This window comes from Suricata suricatta, chromosome 11 (assembly GCF_006229205.1).
Source record: "Suricata suricatta isolate VVHF042 chromosome 11, meerkat_22Aug2017_6uvM2_HiC, whole genome shotgun sequence".
Classification (NCBI taxonomy): Eukaryota; Metazoa; Chordata; class Mammalia; order Carnivora; family Herpestidae; genus Suricata; species Suricata suricatta.
In genome coordinates this window covers 47,667,035-47,690,154 of record NC_043710.1, presented here as the reverse complement: position 1 = coordinate 47,690,154, position 23,120 = coordinate 47,667,035, and the positions used below count along the sequence as shown (strand labels likewise).

The 23,120-nt window shown below is 39.2% G+C and overlaps 1 long non-coding RNA gene across 1 annotated transcript; it reads left to right on the top strand.

The window, feature by feature from the left end:
* Positions 1 to 2,860: 2,860 nt before the first annotated feature.
* On the top strand, positions 2,861 to 5,825 carry LOC115306025. The gene is made up of 2 exons (XR_003915140.1): positions 2,861 to 2,975; positions 5,733 to 5,825. It is a non-coding gene; the product is annotated as an uncharacterized LOC115306025 (long non-coding RNA).
* The last annotated feature ends 17,295 nt before the right edge of the window (positions 5,826 to 23,120 follow it).

Sequence of the window (23,120 nt, the reverse complement as noted above, 5' to 3'; positions counted from 1 at the left end):
GCAGGCGCCGTCGGGGAGGGGGCGGGCGCCTAGCGGAAAGGATGACGTGATGCTCTTCAGGCCCTGAGGGCCGCAGCTTCCCAGGCGGCAGCCGCAGCGCGGCCGGCCACTGCTGGGTCGCCAGCAACCGCTACCCCCTCAAGGCTGCGACCCCTTTTAGGAGGATAAGGAGGTGAGGGATGGACGGGCGCATCCTACAGAGCCGAGACTCTGGCCCACGTTCTGTACTCCCACCTCCTCCTCCCACTGGAGGTCCAGGCATCTCCTTAACCGGCGCTGTCATTGGAATGGGGTCGCAGGACTGAGCTCAGCAGCCCACCTTGTCTCATCTCCAGGCTAAACCTAGACCCCAGATAGCATCTTCTCCCTGTCCCTGCTCCCTGGCTTCCGTGCCCTACCCTTAACTCGGGAGAGCTGAAGATGCTTCCAGTTTTGGTGGAGATGGATCAGCCCATCCTATATTTACCCTTGCTTTACAAATGGGGAAACTAAGGCTCAGGAAAGAGGAAAGACTTCCCCCAACTTTATATAGAGTCTAAGAGACAAAACCCGGACTAGAACCCTGCGCTCGTGGTCAGCTCCCAGCTCCCTCATCCACCACCTCAGCCAGGCCTTTCCCATGCACCAGGCTGTCCTCCTCTCTCCTAGAGCCTCCAGAGGCCCCAGCCACTTAGAAGCTCCCTTTCTATGAGAAATCTCAGATCCATCTCTGAGCTGGTCCTCCTGTGAGAAATGGGGGATGAGGAGGAGAGAAACTTGCTTCTTGCTCCTTATCTTGGGACCCTCTGATTTGGTTTCCCACAGAGGGTAGGCAGAAAACTCGAGATCAGAAGCCAGGAAGATAATATCTTGGTTACCACCATGGGCTCTAGAAACAAAACGCTCAGATTTGAATCCTGACTTTGTCATTTACTATGTGACCTTGGGTACTCTCTAGGTTCAGGCTATCAAGTTTTTGTGAAGATTACCTAAGATAAATATGCAAACAGGTAAAATGGTCGTAATAGTGCCTGGAACATAGAAAGCACTCTGTAATTATTATAAATTATTATTATTCCAGTAAAAGGTTCGATCTGGCAGGCTGCTACTAAGGACTCTGGAAGACAGCTGGTTTCCCCAAGGACTGACCCTGGGCTCTTGCCTGGGTTCTCTCCTGGGTACTTCTCTCAAGCATTGGTTCCTTTGGGGGGAGGGTGGCCTGGAGGTCACAGCCAACATCACTGGGAACCATAGCACCTGCTCCTCCCTGTATGTGACCTAGCTGAACTGAGGGGACAAAAGTGGGGAGGAGAAAGTAGCTTCACAAAGTCTATTCAGGATGCTGTTCCCCACCATCCTGTATGTTGGAAACACAGACAGTAGAAGGGGCTCAGAGAGCTAAGTAATTACACAGAATCTAGGCATCTCCCTAGGTTGGGAGGTGGTCAGGGAAGGTTTCCAGAAGGAGATATAATCTGACCTGAGTTCCAAAGAGTCAAAAGGAACTTCTCCGGTAAAAAGGGAGAGAAAGAAGATGTTTTGGAAAGCATGGGAAACAACAGGGAGTGACAGATTAAAATGGTACATTCAGCCAACAGCAAGTAATTCACTTCAATGAGAATTAAAGGAAGATGAAACAAGGGAAAGAGAAGAGGGACACAGCAGGAAATTCTTCAAATGCCAGGCTAGAGAATTTATCCTGTGACGTGTGTGTGAGGGGTGGTAACTTAGAGGAATTTGAGCTTAAGAATGACAGGATCTGATTGACATCTTAAAATTATTACTTAGGGTGATATGGAAAAAGAGAGAAAGGCTTAAATGTCCTCAGTTTAAAAGTCCAGAGACTTTTGGGAAATTGGGATGGCTCAGTTGGTTAGGTGTCCAACTGCAGGTCATGATCTCACGGTCTGTGAGTTCGAGCCCTCCATTGGGCTCTGTGCCGACAGCTCAGAGCCTGGACCCTCCTTCAGATTCTGTGTCTCCCTCTCTCTTCCCCTTGCCAGCTTGCATAAAAAGTCCAGAGACTTTTTATCCGGTGCATCCAGGGCAATCATGTGCTGGGAGATGACTCATGCCAAGTCAACTCATAAAACACAAGTTCAAAACAAAACCCCAACTGTATTAATTTTCCCTGGGAAATATAACTGCTCAGAGGCCCAGAATACTCTACTGTAAAGTGACCTCCTTCCCAGTAGAAAAATGTTTGGCCGAGTGATTGCTTCTTTTGAGGGTCAGAGAGAAAACAAAGTTGGATGCTCTTTAGATTTAGTGTTTAAATCCCCACTCCTGTCTTAACTAGCTGTGTGAGTTGAGACACATCAGTTAACCTCTCAGGAATAAGAATAATTATTCTTACCTTTTTCACAAGATTAATTTGAATATTATTAAATTAATTTTTTAAATCAATGGAAAAAAGAATTTCAAGTATCTGGGACATAATGCACTCTTAATAAGTGGCATGCCAAGGCACCCATTTCACAATGAAGGACATTAGAGAGAGCAAGTGAACATGTGAGGGAAGGTCATTCCAGGAAAGGACATGAGGCAGAATTATGCCTGGAGTGTTAAAGCAGCTATAAGAAGGCTAAGGTGGCTGGGAAGGGTTGGGGTGGGAGGAGTAGTAATGATAGTAAAAGTTGTGGAGTTAGCTTGTAATTCAAAAAAATCATATTTCCCCTTAACACAGTGTGTGGAGTTGTCCCTAGGAAACAACTGTCTGGTCATGGCAACATTTCCCAGTCCCACTTGCATCTAGATGTGGCCATGTGACTACTTCTCCCCAATGGAATGTGCGCAGGAATTTATGTGTGTCACTGCTGGGTCAGGGTAATTAACAAGCAAATGAGGCTTCAGTCTCTCTTTTTTGCCTTCCACCAGCTAGAAGCAGAGGATTCTGAGATTCTAAGGAATGGTAAGACAGAAGACAGAAGGAGCCTGGATCTCTGAATCAAGCATATAAAGGAAAGGCTCTACAACAAAAATCAACTTGAGATGGGGTAAGAAGTTATAAATGTCATGAACAAAAGTTTAAATCTTCTAAAGATAATATTAATAAATAAATACAATTCTAATCTCTGGGTAGGGACTTTGTAAACAAGCTACAGAAAGCACTATCCATAAAATAAAAGATTGAGGGGCACCTGGGTGACTCAGTCAGTTGAGTATCTGACTCTTGATGTCCACTCAGGTCATGATCCCAGGATTGTGGGATCAAGCTCCTCATTGGGCTCTGCACTGAGCATGGAACCTTCTAGAGATTCTCTCTCTCCCTCTGCCCCTCCCCCCAACTCACTCTCTCTCAAAATAAATAAGTATATATATATATATATATATATATATATATATATATATATATGTATATATATATATATATATATATGTATGTATCCAAGGCACTGTTTTAAGCACTTTATGTATATTAATTCTGCCTAGAACTTGTCACTGAACTCAATATTTATATATCTAACTGGCTTCTTACCATCTCAGTTTAGAGGTCTAAAAGGCATTTCATACTCCAATCAGATTTCTGATTTGCCCCCATGATGCTGCCCTCCCACACTCTTTCCCCATCTAAGTAAATGGAAACCCCATTCTCTCAGCTCATGCAAAAACCTCACACTCATTCCCGAATTCTCTCCTCTCTCTATCTTTTTCTTTCTACACACACACATTAGAAAGTTCTCTTAGTTCCAAAAAAACAATGATTAAAGCATAGCACAGTACTGTCTAACTTCTAATCACTTTAAAATTGTCTGACTCAGAAAATTATAAAAGGAAACTGAAAAAAGAACAAGCTACTGAAAGTGTGAAACATTCTGGTTATATGAAATCCAGAAAATTACTAAGCATATTTCAAAAAATACTTTGGAACTTTATAAATTACCTCTACTTTTAGTGACTGTTGCTAGATAATGATATCAATAGTAGAAAACTGGGAAATAAAAACAAATTCACCTTGAATAATACACAATGATATACACAGTGAATGTAGTAAGTTCCTCGTTTTAATATAAAAATATACCATTTTATTAATAAATCAGTTTCCTTTGCTTGATATATACTTAATAATTTCTTTTTTTTTAAGGTAAGCTCTATGCCCAGTGTGGGGCTTGAACTCATGACCTCAAGATCAAGAGTCACATGCTGTATTGACTGAGCTAGCCATGTACCCCTCAACAAGTATTTTACAACCAGTTTGATGGGACACCAAATAATTTGCCCTTTTATTACTCCCTTGAATGTTGGCTCTGCCCTGAAGGAATGTAGGAACAACAGGGCTATTCCTTGTGAGTCTGTACCCTGAAAAAGCAATAGCAAAGTAGAGTGGAGGGAGGATATGATCACAACAGATGAGCCCAAGAGCAGAGCCAAACCCTGCTCTGAAGGATGGGATGAGGTCATTGGTGTATCTTGCATCATATATATAATGGATTATATATATATGTATATATATGTGTGTGTGTGTGTGTATATGTGTGTGTGTGCACGTATGTGTATATATATATGTGTGTGTGTGTGTGTGTGTATATGTGTGTGTGTATGTGTGTGTGTGTGTGTATATATATATAATGGATCATATAGTATGTAGCAAAAAATAAAATAAAATAAAACCAACTTGTAACAACCCAAATATCCAGTTATAGGGCACAAGTCAAAGAAACTATAGAATTGAAATATTATGCATTTGTAAAACAAAAAAATGATAAGGAAAGACAAAAAAAAGAGATACATTGTGTACTGATGTGGAATAATATCCAAGATATACTGTTAATGTAAAAAGCAAGTGCAAAACAGTATGTGTCATAGCTAAAATGTGGAAGCCACCCAAATGTCCATCCATAAATGAATGGATAGGCAAAAGGCAAAAGCCTTAAGAAGGAAGAAAAAGAAGATACATACTACATCATGGATGAAATTTGAGAACATGACGCTAAATGAAATAAGCCTGTCACAAAAAGACAAATCTTATATGATTCCTCTTACTTAAGCTACCTAGACTAGTCAAAATCCTAGACTCTGAAAGTAGAATGGTGGTTGCCAGGGGAGAGAAGAATGAGTAAGAAGTCATTATTGAATAGGTATAGAGTTTTCATTTTACAAGATGAAAATAGTCTAGAGATGGATGGTAGTGATGGTTGCACATTATAAATGTACTTAATACCACTGAACTGCACACTTAAACATTATTAGTGTGGTAAATTTTATGTTATGTACCTTTATTTTATCACAAATTTTTTTATCCCTCATTTGGAAAAATAATGGAATTTCAAGGTAGCTCATCATTATTTAGTTGTTCTGAACTTACTTCCTGGACACTAGTTTTTAAAGATGAAAAGGTAGGGGTTCCTGGGTGGCTCAATCAGTTGAGCACCCAACTTCAGCTCAGGTCATGATCTCGCGGTTCGTGGGTTCCAGCCCCACATTGGGCTCTATACTGACAGCTCAGAACCTGGAGCTTGCTTCAGATTCTGTGTCACCTGCTCACATTTATTTTTGAGAGTGAAAGAGAGAGAGACAGAGTACGAGGGGCAAGAGAGAGTGGGAGACACAGAATCCGAAGCAGACTCCAGGCTCTGAGTTGTCACTACAGAGCCTGAGATGGGGCTCGAACCCACAAACTGTGATATCATGACCTGAGCCAAAGTCGGATGCTTAACTGACTGAGCCACCCTGGTGCCCTATCAGAGCATTTTTTTTAGTGTAGAAGAAATAAACTCATGTATTGAAAGACAGCTTTTCTTTCTTTTTGACAGTTGAGAAATACGTGTTTATTCTGGCACTTCTGACCATTTGTGCAACTAATCTGGGACAAATTGCCAAATAAATTTTACATTATTTCTTCAGGACTGGAGTTTTTTGATGGCTTTAAATTTTGGGATCTTCAAATATGAAGTTAGGGAATATATTCATGTCTGCTTTACCATACATTTGATTAAGTTTAAAAAACGCCTTCTCCTGCTCTTGCTGGTACTCTGGGCCAGAGTCAGCAGACCCTCCAGCTGTCTGCACTTAGTTCTGTATTCTCTAATCTTGTCAACAAAGAGTTTCTGTACAGGATCAAGTTCCTTAGTAAATGCCACTGCTGCAATACCAATACTCCTCCTCAAATGGACTGAGACTGCAGACCTAATGACAGAGGAAAACCTAAAGAGCCTCTGCTCCTGACAGGAAACTTCTCGGAGACAGCCTGCAACCAGAGGTCCCTAGGTGAGATAGATGAAAGACAGCTTTTACTGGAACTGAAAATTCTGTCAATAACTGAAAATTACCTTACAGACACTTAGGCTAAGATAGCACTTCTTAGTTGTAAAAGGGGTCAGTTTCCTGATATATAAATTTTACCAATGGGATTTTTGGTATAATAAATATTGGTGTTATAATATATTCCTATAATAATATGAGTCTCTGAAATCAGACTCTCCAGGTTCAAATCTCAACTTTCCCATTTATAAAATCTGTAACTTTAGGTAAATTTCTTAACCCTCTATGCATCAATTGCCTCATCTGTAACATGGAGATATTACCTGGTTCACATGTTTGCTGCATGCATTAAATAAGATGAAACATGTAAGAAAAGATGGGTGTATATAATATGTTAGTGTCTATGTAAAAAATAGAGAGAAAATTTTTAAAAACTATGTACTTTCTTTATTGTATACACATATATTATTTTTGGAAAAATAAGACATTGTTGAAGTTGATTGCTTCTAGGGAAGGAAACTGAATGGCTGGACTAAGAAACAGATTGTAATGAAATCATTGTATATTGTTTTGTACATTTTGAGTTTTGAACCATTTTAATATATTACCTCTTCAAAAATAAATAATATTAAAACTTTTTAAATGTTTTTTATTTCTTTTTGAGAGACAGAGAGAGACCACACAAGCAGGGGAGGGTCAGAGAGAGAGGAAAATACAGAATCCAAAGACAGTCTCCAGGCTCTGAGCTAACTGTCAACACAGAGCCCAAAGCAGGGCTCGAACCCAAGAACTGTGAGATCATGACCTGAGCTGAAATCAGATGCTTAGCTGACTGAGCCACCCAGGCAACATATTAAAACTTTTTAAATGCCATCCCCTTTCTCCAGTCTCCCCTACTCATGCAAGATTAATCTGCCATCCATATAGCTCTGGTCATGCAAAATTGTTAGTAGGATGCTAACTCTTTCTAGTATGACTGTTAAGGCTCTCTTTGATCCATGCTCAACCCACCCATCCTATTATTCCTCCAAGAATCTCCCTTTACACCATGTATATCTCTAGTCAAACCTTACTGCTCACTTATTTTCCAAGAAGCCACCCTGCTTGGGACCAAAGTATCCATTAACCATCTCCACCTCAGAATTTATAAAATCCAAATTGAACACATATTTATAGCTCCTGCCCTGCACCTCCTTTCTCATCTCATTTTCTCTGATTTTTGTCAGCAAACATGTACAAAACCTCCTCCCTGACCCTACCTGAGTCTGATAATAGCCCTAACAGTTCAGGCTTTAGAAGGGGGCCCTGCTGCTCCAACTCAGACTTGTAATTCCAAAAGGAAGATCTTTGTTGGTCCAAAAATCCCTGGGCCAATGACCTTTGTCCATTAAAAGACTCAGGAAGCAGGAGTATCCCCACCTATCCTTCCAAGCTAGGCCTGTTCTGGGCCCAAAGGGAAAAGCAAATGGTGGAATACTGTGTTAAGCAAACTGCAGCCTCTGCAGGCCTAACATACTAGATAGGCAAGGAGGTTAGAACAGTCGCCCTAACCTTCCCATTCCATTTTTACCTTGGCTCTATGCAGAACCTCTGAAAAGAAGATAGGGCCAAGGCTGGATTCCAAGCTAATACAATATTAATTGTCTTCCTTCACTTGTTGACCCCATTCGAGACTGAGCTCATGCCCCACTTCTTCTAAGGTCCTCCACTGAGAACTCCCAGAGCCTTCTCCATCTCATTACACAAGGCCTTGATACCCACTACTGTTTCCTTCCCCCCAAAGCAATTCAATATTTGCAATGCTTGTTTATCCTTCCAGAAATAGTTGATGGCCTATACTAGCAGGGGCACTTCCTCTAGCAAGACCGGAATCAACTTGACTCCACCCATGCAGAACCTGCTCACTCCCCAGCTCACAGCACAGTATTCAAGAAAGATCAGCTGATGAGTCCACAGGTGCTCCAGCCCTTACTCTCCAATGCTCCGTAAAGAGTTCACATGTGCAAAATGAAATGAATCCCATTGATGATACAGAGAAATGTAAGCTTTACAATAGGGGCTTTCTTAAGACTAGAAACACAATTTCAGCTAGATATAGACTGATACCCTCACAGCCATCTCTGGCAGCCAGCTCCTTCTGCATAGTGATCCACCTCTACAAAAGAAGTCACAGAGGCTTCAGTTTCTCATGCCCTACTGTCCCACCAGCCTCCAATATCTCATTCATAATGAGCATCAGGCTCCTCATGACTCTCAATGACACAACCTCACTGAATTGGTTGAAAATTAGAAATCATCCTTCAGCTGCCATAAGCCATAGCAAGAGAGAAGCCCCAAAGAAGAGTCAGAATCAAGCAACATCTGATGTCTTCTGACATGGGGAAGTATGAAGTTGATCAACAGGAAGAGCAAATTGCAGATAATGTCCACACATATTGCAACTCTCTCAGAGCTCACTCGTAAGCACTTGCATGTGCATGTCTGTGTACATGTCTGAATTTATATGTGAGTGAACATTTGTGCCTAGGGTTGATCATGTATATGTATGTATTTATGTATATTAGAGATATGTTTGTGTATTTGCACATAGAAATAACTGTGTGTTGTGTGTACCTGAGGAGGCTGAGGCAGGGTGGAGAGGCAAGACCGGATTAGTATAGGGGTACCTTTGCCTCTTGACAAACCCAGGAGTGACTCACTGGTGTCCGCTCTTCCTCTCTCCCCTCTATCCTCCTAGGCTGAGGACTCTTTTGAGAGTCTGGGTGGATGACCTTATATGTGCTGTTGCCAGCCTATCCCTTAGACTGTGAACACAGTGGCCTCACTATTCCCATCAACTTGAGGCTAAGAACTTCCTGGGAAAGGCCAGATGGTCTAGTGAGGGAATTGAAAGGCCCTTGGACAAGATCCCAAAAGGAAGATATATTTAACTGTGGCTGAAGTCTCAAAAATTTCTTCAGAATGATGGGATTATAATATATCTTGATTGTGATAGAGGTTACATAATTGTTTGTATTTGTCATACCTCACAAAACCACACACTAAAAGGGGTGAATTTAACTATATGTAAATGATGCCTTAATAAGAAATGGGAAAATATCTATAGAACTGATAATTGAATATTTTAGAATTTTTTCCCAGCTGACTGTAAACAAAAACATACAGTCATACTATCAGCTTTTCAAGTTATATCAATCTGCTTTTAGTGTGACAGAAAAATCATACCAGAATTATTATAGAGAAAACTAATGATATTTAATTATTGAGGCAGTTATGTTTATACTAATAATATTGACAGAATTAAAACAGCACATCAAGAATTAACAATAGGGCCACCTGGGTGGTTAATTAGGTGTCCAACTCTTGGTTTCTCCTCAGGTCATGATCTAATGGTTCAGTTCATGTGTTCAACCCCACGCAGGATCTGCACCAGTAGTGGGATTTTCTCTCTCATCCTCTCTCTCTGCTCCTCCCCTCCTCCCAAATAAATAAATAAACTAAAAAAAATTAACTGTAATCACAAAATGAACTGAATTTCCGAAGTTCAGAGCGATATGTCCTAGGCCATATTTGGAGAACACTTTGTCTTTACTCATGCATAAGGAGATGCTCACTTTTAAGAGTACAGTTTAATGTATTCTGTGGACAAAGAAGAGATATCATTGGGTCACTAGTAAGTGTGGAGCTTACAAAAGACTTCTTAGCCACTGTTATTAAATGCAATGTATTCACGATATCCGGTAATCTTACGGCAAATGTTAATGAAATGGTTTGGGCTCTTTCTGAGTCTGAATAAAGGTCCACGAAATTTCAGGAGGAAGAAGAGAAGGAGGAGGAAGGCAGCAGGAGCCCACTTTTCCACTCATGCAGATTGAGAAGGAGCCGAGCTCAGGAGCCACTTGATTTTGACACCCAAATCAGAATCCTAACTCTGCAGTTTACTCAGATGATGTGACCTCAAGCAGACCCCTTGCTCCCTCAAGTCTTTGACTTACCCACTTCTGTGAAGAGGGGCCTGGCCATGAGCAGGGTTTCCAATATCATCCTTGAGAGTCTTATTATTGCTTTCCCACCCCAGAGGCTATCTATAATTAGAAATATGTCTCTGAAACAAAATGCATTTATAGTCAGTGTTCCCATTTTTATAAATAAAAGATACATTTATCTGATGTTAATATCTTTAATTAACACAAGATATGTGGATCACAAAGAGTTAATATAATTCCAGCCAAAAGCCAAAACAAGGGGGGATTTTTAAAAATTTTATTTTTGCCTATATAGGCTTACTCTAGATCAAGAATACTACTTCCATCCACTAGGCTTTGTCAGATGTTGGTACTGGTCAAAAGCCCCCACAATGACAATCTTGATGGGCTGCCAAGGGGGGAGGCAATGTAAAAAGAGGAACAACTCATCTTGATTCTCAACCAAATGCCTGTGAGGCTGGGATTCAGCGGTATGAGAGGGCCACCAGGCCACCTGTAGGTCTCCCACCTCAACCCCTGCCCGCTGCCCACTGAAGCTGCAAAGCTCAGATTGTGAGTCGTCAGTGTATATGCCTCTGGCACCAGAGACCCTGAAGGTAAGAGACAGGTCTGCCACTCACATTTTTACAGATTGAGCTTTGCCCAAGAGACACTATTCATTGTAGTCGCCATTAATTTATAAAGTTATGACAGTTTTCCAACAGATGGCAGTAAAGTATCTTAAGAAAGGGCACCTTTTTCCAGTTCACTCAAAATCATGGTGATCTAACAGTGGGGCTGCAATTTCTCTACCTTGCCCTAAGTGGTGCCAGTAAACAGCAGGACACAGTAAGTATAGCCGGGCTTCACAAAATTAGAAAATGGTTCACAGTCAACATCCATTCCTACCTCCTTTTGTTATGCCAGGGCCAGCTTCATGGGTATCTCACCTATGCACAGAGCTCTGTAATCAGAAGGCCCATGAATTCGGTTTAATGCTCAGCTGTTGCTGTTTTAAAATTCTTAATAATTTTATCTCTGAAGATGTATTTTGCAGGTGAAGTCTGACAGGACAAAGGAGCATGCACATGAGCAGATGCTATATGAGCAATGTGCACATCTGCTCTTCCTTGCTGCCTCAATCCCATATAGTATTTGCAATATTCCATGAGCAGACAATTCCAGTGCACCTGTGATACCTGGGAGCTCAGCAAATAAATGCACAAAAAGATGTTCAACATCATGAACCATCAGAGAAATGCAAATTAAGACCACAACGAGAGATTCTTACACACTCAAGTGGCTAAATAAAAAATAGTGACAACATCAAATGTTGACAACAGTATGGAGAAACTGTATAAGTCATTCATTCATTGCCACTGGGAATGTTATATGGCACAGCATCCTGGAACATGGTTTGGTAGTTTTTTTAAAAAACAAAACATGCAACTATTAGATGACCCAGTAACTGCATCCCTGGCCATTTGTCCTAGAGAAATGAAGACTAGGTTCACACAAAAACATGTATGTGAATGTTTATAATCACTTTATTCATAATAGTCCCTGACTGGAAACAATCCAGATGTCCTTCAATGGGTGAATTGTTAAACTGTGGTATACACATACCATGGAATACTGCTCAGCAATAAAAAGGAATGAACAATTGATTCTTACAACAACCTGAATGAATCTTAAGAATTATACTGAATGAAAAAAGTAAATCATAATATATACTGTATGACAAAATTATAGACATGGAATAGAGATTAGTAGTTGCCAGGGATTAAGGAAGAGGTGTGTATAGGACCAAATTGGGTATGGCTATAAAAGGGTCACATAAGTGATCCTTGTGGTAATGGAAGTGTTCTGTATGTTGATTACATCAATGTGATAGCCTGCTTGTAATCTTCTACTATAGCTTTGCAAGATACTGTCTTAGGTGGAAACTGGGTAAGAGAAATGAAATCTCTCATTATTATTTATTACAACTACATAAAAATCTACAACTATCTCAAAGTAAAAATTTTAATTAAAAAACAAAACAAAAAAATTACATAAACATGTTGGAAGCAGAGCAGACTAAAACCCCGAAACAAAAACCAAGGAAAAATAAAATAAAATGTGTAACCGTAGAAATTAATGAAATAAAGGACAAAAAAGCAATAGAGAGAATTAACAAAACAGAAGTTGATACATTGAAAAGACTAAATCGTATATGTTTGACAAGGCTGATTAAGGTTAAAGAGAAAATGTGCAAACACATTAGTTGCATACAGAGGAAGGAAAAATGGCTATATGAACAATGAATTTTTTTTATTACAGAATCAAGTGTATATTGGAAAATCTAGATGAAATGGATACATTCCTGGGAAAACATTAAAAATATACAATGCCAAAGCTGGCATAAGAAAAAAACAGGAAGTTATATAGACCAAAATACAATAAAGAAATTGTAGTCAGGCACCTGTCTCTCAAAACCCAGGTGTTTTTCAGATAAGTACCAACAAACTTTCAAGGAGCAGTTTATTCCTATTTTATATAAGTTTTCCAGAGAGTAAAAGAAAGAAAATCATCCAGTTCATTGTATAAGCCCAATAATGTAATTTTGATTCCAAAATCTGGTGAGGATAGTACAGTGAAAAAAAATAGAGAGAGACTTAATGCAATTGTGAACACTGATAAAAAAATTATAAAATATTATATATCTAAATCCATCTCATATATTTAAAGAATACATCAAGAATAAGTAGAATTTATTTTCAGACCATAGGTATGATTCAACGTCAGAAAAATTTATCAGTGTAATTTACCACATTAGGAGAAGAATAATATTATTATTTTGATAGGTGTAGGAAACCTTTGGATAAAGTTCAAGACCTATATATCACAAAAATTGCAACAAGTCAATAATAGAGAGTTATTTCTTTAAAAAAATTTTTTTTCAATGTTTATTTTTGAGAGATAGAGATAGTATGAGTAGGGGAGGGGCAGAGAGAGCGGGAGACACAGAATCCAAAGCAGGCTCCAGCCTCTGAGCTGTCAACACAGAGCCTGACTCAGGGCTAGAACTCACCAACCAAATCATGACCTGAGCTTAACTGACTGAGACACCCAGGCACCCCGAGAGTAATTTTTTTAATTTGATAAATTGTTTACCAAAATCCTACAGCAAATGTTTTTTTTTTATTTCTTTTTTTCCCCAAAATGTTTAATATAAAGATTTTATTTCTTAAAAAAATTTTTAAGTTTCTTTATTTACTTAGAGAGCAAGCACAAGCAGAGAGGAGAGACAGAATCCCAAGCAGGCTCTGTGCCATCAGCATACTGCACGATGTTGGGGCTCGAACTCACAAACCGTGAGATCATGATCTGAGCCACACTCAAGTTGGACACTTAACTGACTTTGCCACCAAAATGCCCCTTAAAGATTTTATTTCTGGGGCTCCTGGGTGTCTCAGTCGATTAAGCGACCCACTTCAGCTCAGGTCATGATCTTGTGGTTCGCGAGTTCGGCCCACATCAGGCTCTGTGCTGACTGCTTGCTCAGAGCCTGGAGCTTGCTTAGGATTCTGTGTCTCCTTTCTCTGTCCCTACCCCGTTCATGCTCTGTCTCTCAATAATAAATAAATGTAAAAAAAAAAAAAGATTTTATTTCTCAATAATCTCTATAACCAATGTGGGGCCTGACCCCACAACCCTGAGATTAAGAGCCGCATGCTCCACTGACAGAGCCAGCCAGGCGCCCCCAGCAAGTGCTTTTCAAAGGGAAACTTTAGATGCATTTTCCTTAGGATGGGAAATAAATAACAATTCTGGGTACCATTGCTACAATTTGACATGGTAGTGAATGTCTTGGCCAAGTGCTATAAGGAAAGAGAAATATTAGATGTAAAGATTGGAAGGGAAAGAAAAAATTGTTAGTATTGGAAATTGATGTAATCATCTACTTTAAAAAAAAAGCAGAATAAACAAAACTAAAATGAGGCTTTAGCAGTGTTGCTGGAATAAATGGCAGGCTTGTTAACAGGATCTACCATTTTAAAAGATAATTTGTCATCTGTATATCCTTTTTTGGTGAAATGTTTGCTAATATCTTTTGCCCATTTTGTAACTGGATTGTTGTTTTTTACTGTTCAATTTTGATAGTTCTTTATACATTTTAGATACCAGGCCTATGTTGGATATGTAGTATGCAATTTTTTTCTCCCATTCAATAGCTTGTCTTGTCATCTCTTAATAAGATCTTTTGCAGGCATTTAAAATTTCTTTTTAATTATAAAAAATTTTTTTAAACATTTATTCAATTTTGAGAGACAGAGTGTGAGCAGGGGAGGGGCAGAGAGAGATGGAGACACAGAATCCGAAGCAGGTTCCAGGCTCTGAGCTGTCAGCAGAGAGCTCAAAGCGGGTTTCAAATTCAAAAGCAGTGAGATCATGAGCTGAGCTGAAGCCAGACACTTCACCAACTGAGCCACCCAGATGCCCCGCTTTTTAATTTTTTTAAATTTCTTTTAAAATATTTTAAGTAATCTCTACATCCGTCGTGAAGCTCAGATTTACAACCCTGAGATCAAGAGTCACATGCTTCACTGTCGGAACCAGCCAGGCACCTCGCAAACCTTTTTAATTTTGAGGTATAATTTATTGATTCTTCCTTTTATAAATGATGCTTCTGGTGTTAAGTCTAAAATCTCTTTGCCTGTCCACAGTTACTGAAGATTTTCTCTTATGTTTTTCTCTAAAAATTTTAGTTTTACATTTCACATTTAAGTTTATTGTTAATTTTGAGTTAATTTTTGTATTGGGTTTGAGATTTATGTAAAAGTTTTTGGTTTCTGCTTTGGTTTTTTTTTAGTGTTTTTGTTTTGTTTTGTTTTGTTTTGTTTTTGCCTATGGATGTGCAATTGCTCCAGCACCATTTGTGTAAAAAGGCTATCTTTTGGGGCGCCTGGGTAGCTCAGTCGATTGAGCCTCCTACTTTGGCTCAGGTCATGATCTAACAATCCCTGGGTTTGAGCCATGCATCGGGCTCTGTGCTGACAGCTCAGAGCCTGGAGCCTGCTTCAGATTCTATATCTCCCTCTCTCTCTTTGCCCCTTCCCCACTCACTCTCTGCCTCTGTCTCTCAAAGTAAAATAAAGACACGTAAGTAAATAAATAAAAAGTGAAAAGGCTATCTTTCTTCTATTGAACTGCTTCTGCACCTTTGTCAAAAATCAGTTGAGCATATTTGCATGGGTCTCTTTCTGTGTTCTCTATTCTGCTTCATTGATCTATATATCTATCCCTCTGCCAACACCACACTGTCTGGATTACTGTAGCTATATAAGTCTTGAAATTGGGAAGGCTGATTCTTCCCAGTTTGTTTTACCTTTTTGAGATAATTTTAGCTATTCCAGTTCCTTTGTCTTTCCACATATGTTTTAAAATAATCTTGTCTAGGGGCTCCTGATGGCTCAGTCAATTAAACACCCAACTCTCGGTTTTAGCTCAGGTCATGATCTCATGATTTGACCCCTGAGCTCCACATTGGGCTCCATGCTGATGATGCAGAGCCACTTTGGGCTTCTCTATCTCTCCCTTTTTCTCTGCCCCTCCCATATGCGCTTTCTCTCTAAATAAATAAATAAATAAATAAACATTTTTAATAAAATAACCTTGTCTATATCTACAAAATATCTTGCTGGAATATTGATGAGAACTACATTAAACCTGTAGATCTATTTGGGGAGAATGGACATATTTATAATGTTGAGTTTTCCAATCCATGAAGATGGTATGTCTCTCTTTGATTCCTTTCATCAGTAGTATGTAGTTTTCAGCATATAAGTCCTAACATATATATATTAGGTTTACACCTTAATTTCATTTTGTTTTGAGTGGCTAAACATGATATTATACTTTTAAGTTCTATATCCATGTATTCATTGCTAGTATGTAGAAATAAAACATTGCTGAACTCAGTTGTAGAAGGGTTTTTTGTTTTTTCCTTGGTATTTTCTATGCAAATAATTATGTCATGTGCAAATAGATATAGTTTTATTTCTTCCTTTCTAATATGTATGCCTTTGATCCATTTTCTTACCTTATTTTGATAGCAAAAACTTCCAGCACTGTGTTGCCTACAATGGTGAGGGTGGACATCCTTGCCTTGTTCCTGATCTTAGGGAAAAACATTCAGTTTTCAACCATTAAGTATACTATCAACTATAGTTTATTAGTTAGCTGTTGCTTTTTATCAAGTTGGAAAGTTCTCTACTCCTGTTTTTTCAGAGGGTTTTTGTCGTCAGTGGTTGTTGAATTTTGCGTGATGCTTTTTCTGCATCAATTAATATGGATCATATCAATTTTCTTCTTTAGCCTGTAAATATGGGGGATTACGTTAATTGGTTTTTAAATTTTAATTTTCCTGTTTTCTTTTGTATATAAAATACAATTAATCAATTTCACTTTAAATACTACTCTAGTAGTGTTCCACAAATTTTAACATGTGGGATACTCATTATCATTCAATTTTAAATATTCTATAATATCCTTTATGGTTTCCTTTACTAGAAAGGATTTTAATCCTTAAATAGGATTTTAACTCATCTTTTTGTTATTAATTTCTAATTTCACTGCAGTATAGATCACAGAGTAAAGATTGATATAACTGAAATTTATTTAGGCTTCCTTTGGTATTTTAAATATATATTTTTTTATTATTGAAGTATAGTTGACATACAACGTTATATTCCTTTCAGATGTACAACACAGTTATTCAACAATTCTATATATTATGCTGTCACCAATTTTTATAAAGATTTGTATGTGTTCAAAAAGAGCATTCTTCTTTGGGTGTATAATTCTACATGTATATCATACATATATATGCTTTAGTTTATTATTTTACTGTTTGTATATTCCATGTTTGTTTACCTTTTGTCTGCTTATCAGTTTCTTTGAAGGTATGTCTTAAAATCTCCAGATGCAATTGATTTATCCATTTCCCCCCCACAGTCTTATATAGGTTGTTGTGTTTTATGTTTTGAAACTATGTTTTTAATGCATTTATGGTCATAAACATTGTATATTCCACTCTATTTTTTTCACTCTATTTTTCTTTTTTCCAGTAAATCATGTTTTTTGTTATCTATGATATTTTTGTGTTTAAGTCCATTTTGTCAAATGTTAAGAATACCATTCTGGCTTTTTTTCTTCTTTTTTAAGTTTATTTATTTATTTTTAGAGAGAGAGCAATCAGGGGAGGAGCAGAGAGGGAGAGAGAGAATCCCAAGCAGACTCCATACTGTCAGCACAGAGCATGACTTGGGGCTTGATCTCACAAATGGTGAGATCATGACCTGAACTGAAATCAAGAGTTGGAAGCTTAACCAACTGATCCACCCAGACTCCCCTCCAGTTTTTTTAAATTTAAAATTACCAGGTTTAGGGGGGCCTGGCTGGCTCAGTCAGTACAATATGTGACTCTTGATATCTGGGTCATCAATTTGAACCCCATTTTGAATGCAGAGGTTACTTATTAATAAAATCTTTAAGGGGCACCTGGGTGGCTCGGTCACCTAAGCGTCAGACTCTTGATTTTGGCTCAGGTCCTGATTTCATGATTGTGAGATTAAGCCTAATGTCAGCATGGAGCCTCTTGAGATTCTCTCTCTCCCTCTCTGTGTCTCTGTCCCTCTCCTGTGCAACATGCTCTCTCTCTTTCTCTCTCTCTCGAAATAAATTATAAATAAGCATTTTTAAATATATTAAAAATTGTTTAAAAAATAAAATAAAATCTGAAAAAATAAAGTCAGATAAATAAAAGTACCCAGTATATTTTTCAGTCCTTTCATTTTCAATTTGTTTCTTTGTTTTATGTATGCATCTATTGTATTATTTTTTTAATGTTTATTTATTTATTTGGGGAGGGGAGAGAGAGAGAGAGAGAGAAAGAGAGAGTGAGCATGCACATGCATGCAAGCAGGGCAAGGGCAGAGAGAGAGGGAGAGAGAGAGAATCCCAAGCAGGTTCTGTGCTGTCAGCACATGAAGTGTGAGATTATGACCTGAGCCCAAATCAGAATTGGACACCTAATTGTCTAATCCATCCAAGGACCCCTGTATTCTTTATTTCAGTAATTACATATATCATACTTAATATATGCATACTTAGCTTTGTATGATTTCTTGCTCTTGCATCATATATTTTTAAATTTTTATTTATTTTTGAGAGGATGAGAGAGAGAGAGAGGGAGAAAGAGCATGCATAGCGGGGAAGAGGCAGAGAGATAGGGAGAGAGAGAAACCTAAGCAGGATCCACACTGTCAGCACAGAGTCCAACATGGGCTTTGATCCAAGAACCATGAGATCATGACCTGAGCCTAAATCAAGAGTTCGACGCTTAGCCGACTGAGACTGAGCCATCCAAGTGCCTGTCTTGCATCATGTTAATAGTATCCTTATCATTTGAATATATTTATGGTTTATTTTCAAAACTACCTGATCCAATAATTTTGCTTTCAGTATTATATGTTGTTCAATTTATTGTCTTTATTCCACAGTGATTGTTCTTCTTAGGTGTCTAGTTATCTAGGTTTATGACTTCATGTTCTTCTGATATTGGTTATTCTCTGTTTATGTGTTGAGGAGGGGCTGAAGGCCAAGCCCCAGTGCCTCTCTCTGTGAATCTAAAGACAGAGGATGGAATAAGCTCCAGGGAAGAATGCCTCAGACAGCAAGTTTCCTCTCATTGTCACTGTGTTAGGCCACTCCTCTGGCCAGGGATTTACCTATAAACTCTAAGTCAGAAACCCCAGTGTAGGAGGTTTTGATGTCCTTGATGGAGAAGCAGGGAGAGAGAAGTGATAGTCACCGATTCTTCACCCCATCAGGGCTTTTGCACTATCCTATTTTTCTGGTGACACAGCAAGACTGAGCTATCATTTAATGCAGGAGGGGGAAAAATAGAACTTTAAAATTCCATTGTCTCATTGCCCTCTAGACCTCCTCCATGGCTGTAGCTGCTAAGACTCGTGAACACGCGCGTGCACACACACAGAACTAAGTAAACCTTTCATTCTTCCCAGGGCTTCCTCGTGGTTTGTTATTGACGTCTCAGAATTGTTCTTCTCTCTTGCTTCCATGGTTCTCTAGGGGTGATTTTGGAGAGGAAGCCAGCAGACTATTCTAGTTCACCATTTCGAAAGGTAACTTGAGTTTTTAAGAAATTGTGCTGGCTGCTGTGTAAATACTGGGGTTTGGGAAGGCGAGCTTGGAACAAGGCAGACAAATTAGGAGGTTATTGAGGTACTTCAGGTCAGAGTTAATGATGGACTTGGACTAACTAGGATAGCTAGCAGCAAATTTGAAAGAAGTTAGAGTCAAGAGTTCTGGAGGAACAATTAATAAGTCTTGCTGATGAACTAACTGTATTTGGGTGAAGAGAGAATAAGAATGGTTACTGTTTGGCATACAAAACTGGATGTATGCATGGAGCCATCTTAGGATAAAGACTGACAGAGAGGCAAAATTGGGGAACTTTCACTTTAAGAGTTCTGTATTGCATATTCTTATTGGATAAAACAGCAAAACCTCCAAATTGGGTGAGTTGCCGGGCAGAGTCTTCTGCCCATCAGAACGAGGTTTCTCTTTTATCTCTGTCCCATGCCAAGAAAGCATATCATAGATGGACTTCTTGATAGTTTCTGAGTTTCATTTCAGAGTCTCTGTCACTGTGAGGGGAAAGGACATGGCATGGATGGCATGGCATGTATGACCTCCAAGCTTTCTGCTCACAGGGTTTAGTTACTGTAACTCTTTTCAAATTTCCCATTTGTTGCTTTTTAGTTACCTTGAATCCATTTTTCCTTCCTGTCAGCATTCCAATTTCTTTTTGCATTAGTCTGGTCAACTGTAATCAGGTAACTTGCACTTCCCTGGCTGAATGGTGGGCGTGTGACAGTTGGAATGTGAATGCTGAGCAATTGACAACAAGGGTAAGACAGTTGTAATTTATTCATTCCATTGGCAGAAGCCTGACTTTCATTCTGCTATGAGGCCATTCCAGTGTTTCTGGGTTCCAGCCTTCAGAAATGCTGATAAAAATCCTTTTGCTCAAGCCAGAGTCAATTTTTGTTGCTTGTAATCAATGAAATCTAATAATAACCACTTTATGAAGTACCAGGACATGAATGCAGGCTGCTCCCAAATGCCCAGCTTCTCCACAACAGTAACAAGTGGGTTAGTGTTGATCCCAACCCCTGCCCTCCTACCCCCAAGCAGCCCTTTGTTTTTTCAGAACCTTCCCCATATATTCTAAGGCCTGCTAGGCTTGTTTCATTTGTAACCAACCCTTCCCACACATTCATAGCTGAAGTAGATTGAGTCCAGGGTAGCATTCAAGCAGCATTTTGACCAAAATGGAATGTGGTTATTTCCATTGCCCAGAACTTTACTCATTGGGCCTCTGAACTCAATTCCAGCTCAAGTCTGAACTGAGGCCTCCCTTCTCAACAAGGGTGGTTAGAATTACTATCTGAAGATAATCAATGTCTTATCCTGCTTCTCCTCAAAATTACAGCCCTAAGAAAGATGATCTCAGTTTTTGGTGGTCTTAGTTTCTACAGTTAACCCTTCACTCCTATAAGGTGTGAATCCAGCTAGGACTGATGTTCTAAGATGCATCCCCATAGCATGCTTATCACATGACTTGATGCAAAATCTCCTAAGCCTTACATATATTCTTTCTTCCTTCCTACTTTGGTGTAGCCAGGAGCTATATGTAAAAATTGATGATTATCCATGTTACTAAATGCATTATATGAGGAGTCATGCATACTGCCACAGTGACATGAGCATTTGCACCTTTGAGACCATATATAATTCTTGATGGTAGGTTCTAATGTTTTATATCAATCACTACTCCATCACTTCCATTGCCTCTACTTCTATAACATTTTGGCATGTTCTAACCACTAAGTTTCAAGTTTCCTCTGCAATATCTATCGCTACTTTGTGTCTTTAGTTAACAGTAGCTTATAACCTTGAATTAGGGTTCTCCAGAGAAACAGAACCAAGAGGAGATATATCTAGACATATAGATATGTAGAGTTGTTAGAAGGTATTGGTTCATGTGATTATGGAGGCTGCTGTCTGCAAGCTGGAGACCCAGGAGGCCTGTGGCATAGTTGGAAGGTCTGAGAGTCAGTGATATCAATTTCTAGTCCTGGTCTGAGGCCTGAGACACAGGAATGGCAGGGGCAGATGATCAGTGTCTCAGCTCAACAGTCAGGCAGAGTGAATTCAACCCTTTTGTTCTATGCTGGCCCTCAGTGACTTGGAGAAGGCTATCTGCTTTACTCTGACCACCAATTCAAGTCTGAAAACACCCTCACAGACACACCTAAAAAGGCTTAACCAGCCATTTGGGTATCCCTTAGGCCAGGCAAGTTGACACATAAAATTAGCTATCACAAACCTTGACCGGTGTTCTAACAATTCAAAAGCAAGCCCAACGCTGACTTAGTTATCAGGAAGTCCTGTCTCAAAGATTAAAGTAAGGTAGAGGTTTTGAACCCACACTCATGTCAGCCTTGGGCCTGTTAGTTTTCCAGTAAAGAATTTGTTTTCTCAAAAAGTATCAGTTCATGCTGGGCAAAATATCATCTTCCAGACTATTATTCATTCATTCATTCATTCATGATTTTTTTTTTTACATTTATTTACTTTTGAGAGACAGAGACAGAGCATAAGTGGGGAAAGGGCATAGAAAGAGGGAGATACAGAATTCGAAACAGGATCCAGGCTCTGAGCTGTCAGCACAGAGCACAACGTGGGGCTCACAGCCACGAACCATGAGATCCTGACCTGAGCTGAAGTCGGGGGCTTAACCAACTGAGCCACCCAGGTGCCTCCAGACTATAACTCACTGATGAAGATTCTTAGAGACTCACCGTAGAAAGTTGAGACAATGCTAAAATATGACTAGTTTGCCATCTAAAATGCATGAACTTGAACAGTATATTCCCTCCCTTGGCTTCCATGTCCTTGTGTTGATCTGAGTTTTTAAAACTCCCCTCAGACGTTGCAGTGGTGCTCCAGAAGTCTCATGGTTAATATACTGGGTCAATTCTACTCCCCTGCCTCTTTACCTAGCAGTTCAGTCATCATGACAAGAGGCCCATTTGGCACAGCTCTAGATGCTGGATAATACTGAACCTTAGATTCAGGAATTCAGGAAGTCGCCCCACCTCTCAAAATACAGTTCCTGCTAATACATGGTGGTCACCATAAGAGTTGGTATTATAGTTTCTGTTTTTCATACCAAAATATTTCCAGGACAAAAAGACTTTAGAAGAGTCCACTTAGCCCCCTATTCAATTTCCATCTTATCCTACTTTGTGTGACTAGCAAAGTAAACAAATGGAAATAGCCCTTGTTTTGTTTTCTGAAATATTTCATTACAAATAAGTTTGTCTAAATGAGATAATGTACATGAAAGCACATTATAAGCTATAAAACAAGCTATACAAGGCAAGATACGCTTAGTTTTATTTAGAAAGGCTTATGGGGTGCCTGGGTGACTCAAGCATCCTACTGTTAATCTGGGCTTAGGTCATGAACCCAGGGTCATGGGATTGAGTCCTCCATCGGGCTCCACACTGACAGCCTGCTTGTGATTCTCTCTGCCCCTCCTCCATTCATGCTGTCTCTCAAAATAAACATTTAAAAAGGGCTTATTAATCTTTTTCATTAATCTCAGAGAATTCTATCATGTTTGAGCTATAAGGAACCTGGACTTTAGAAGTCACTTGTCCCAGATGAGAAAAATGAGGGCTAGAGTTTAAACAATCTCTTCCTAATGTCACCCAGCCTAGCAAGTTGTTCCCAGGTAAGGAAGAAAAAATTAAAAAATAATAAAATTGCACTAAGATTCACTTTCTAAACCTCTAAGCTACAAGTGGCAAATGATCATTTACAAGAGGAAAGCTT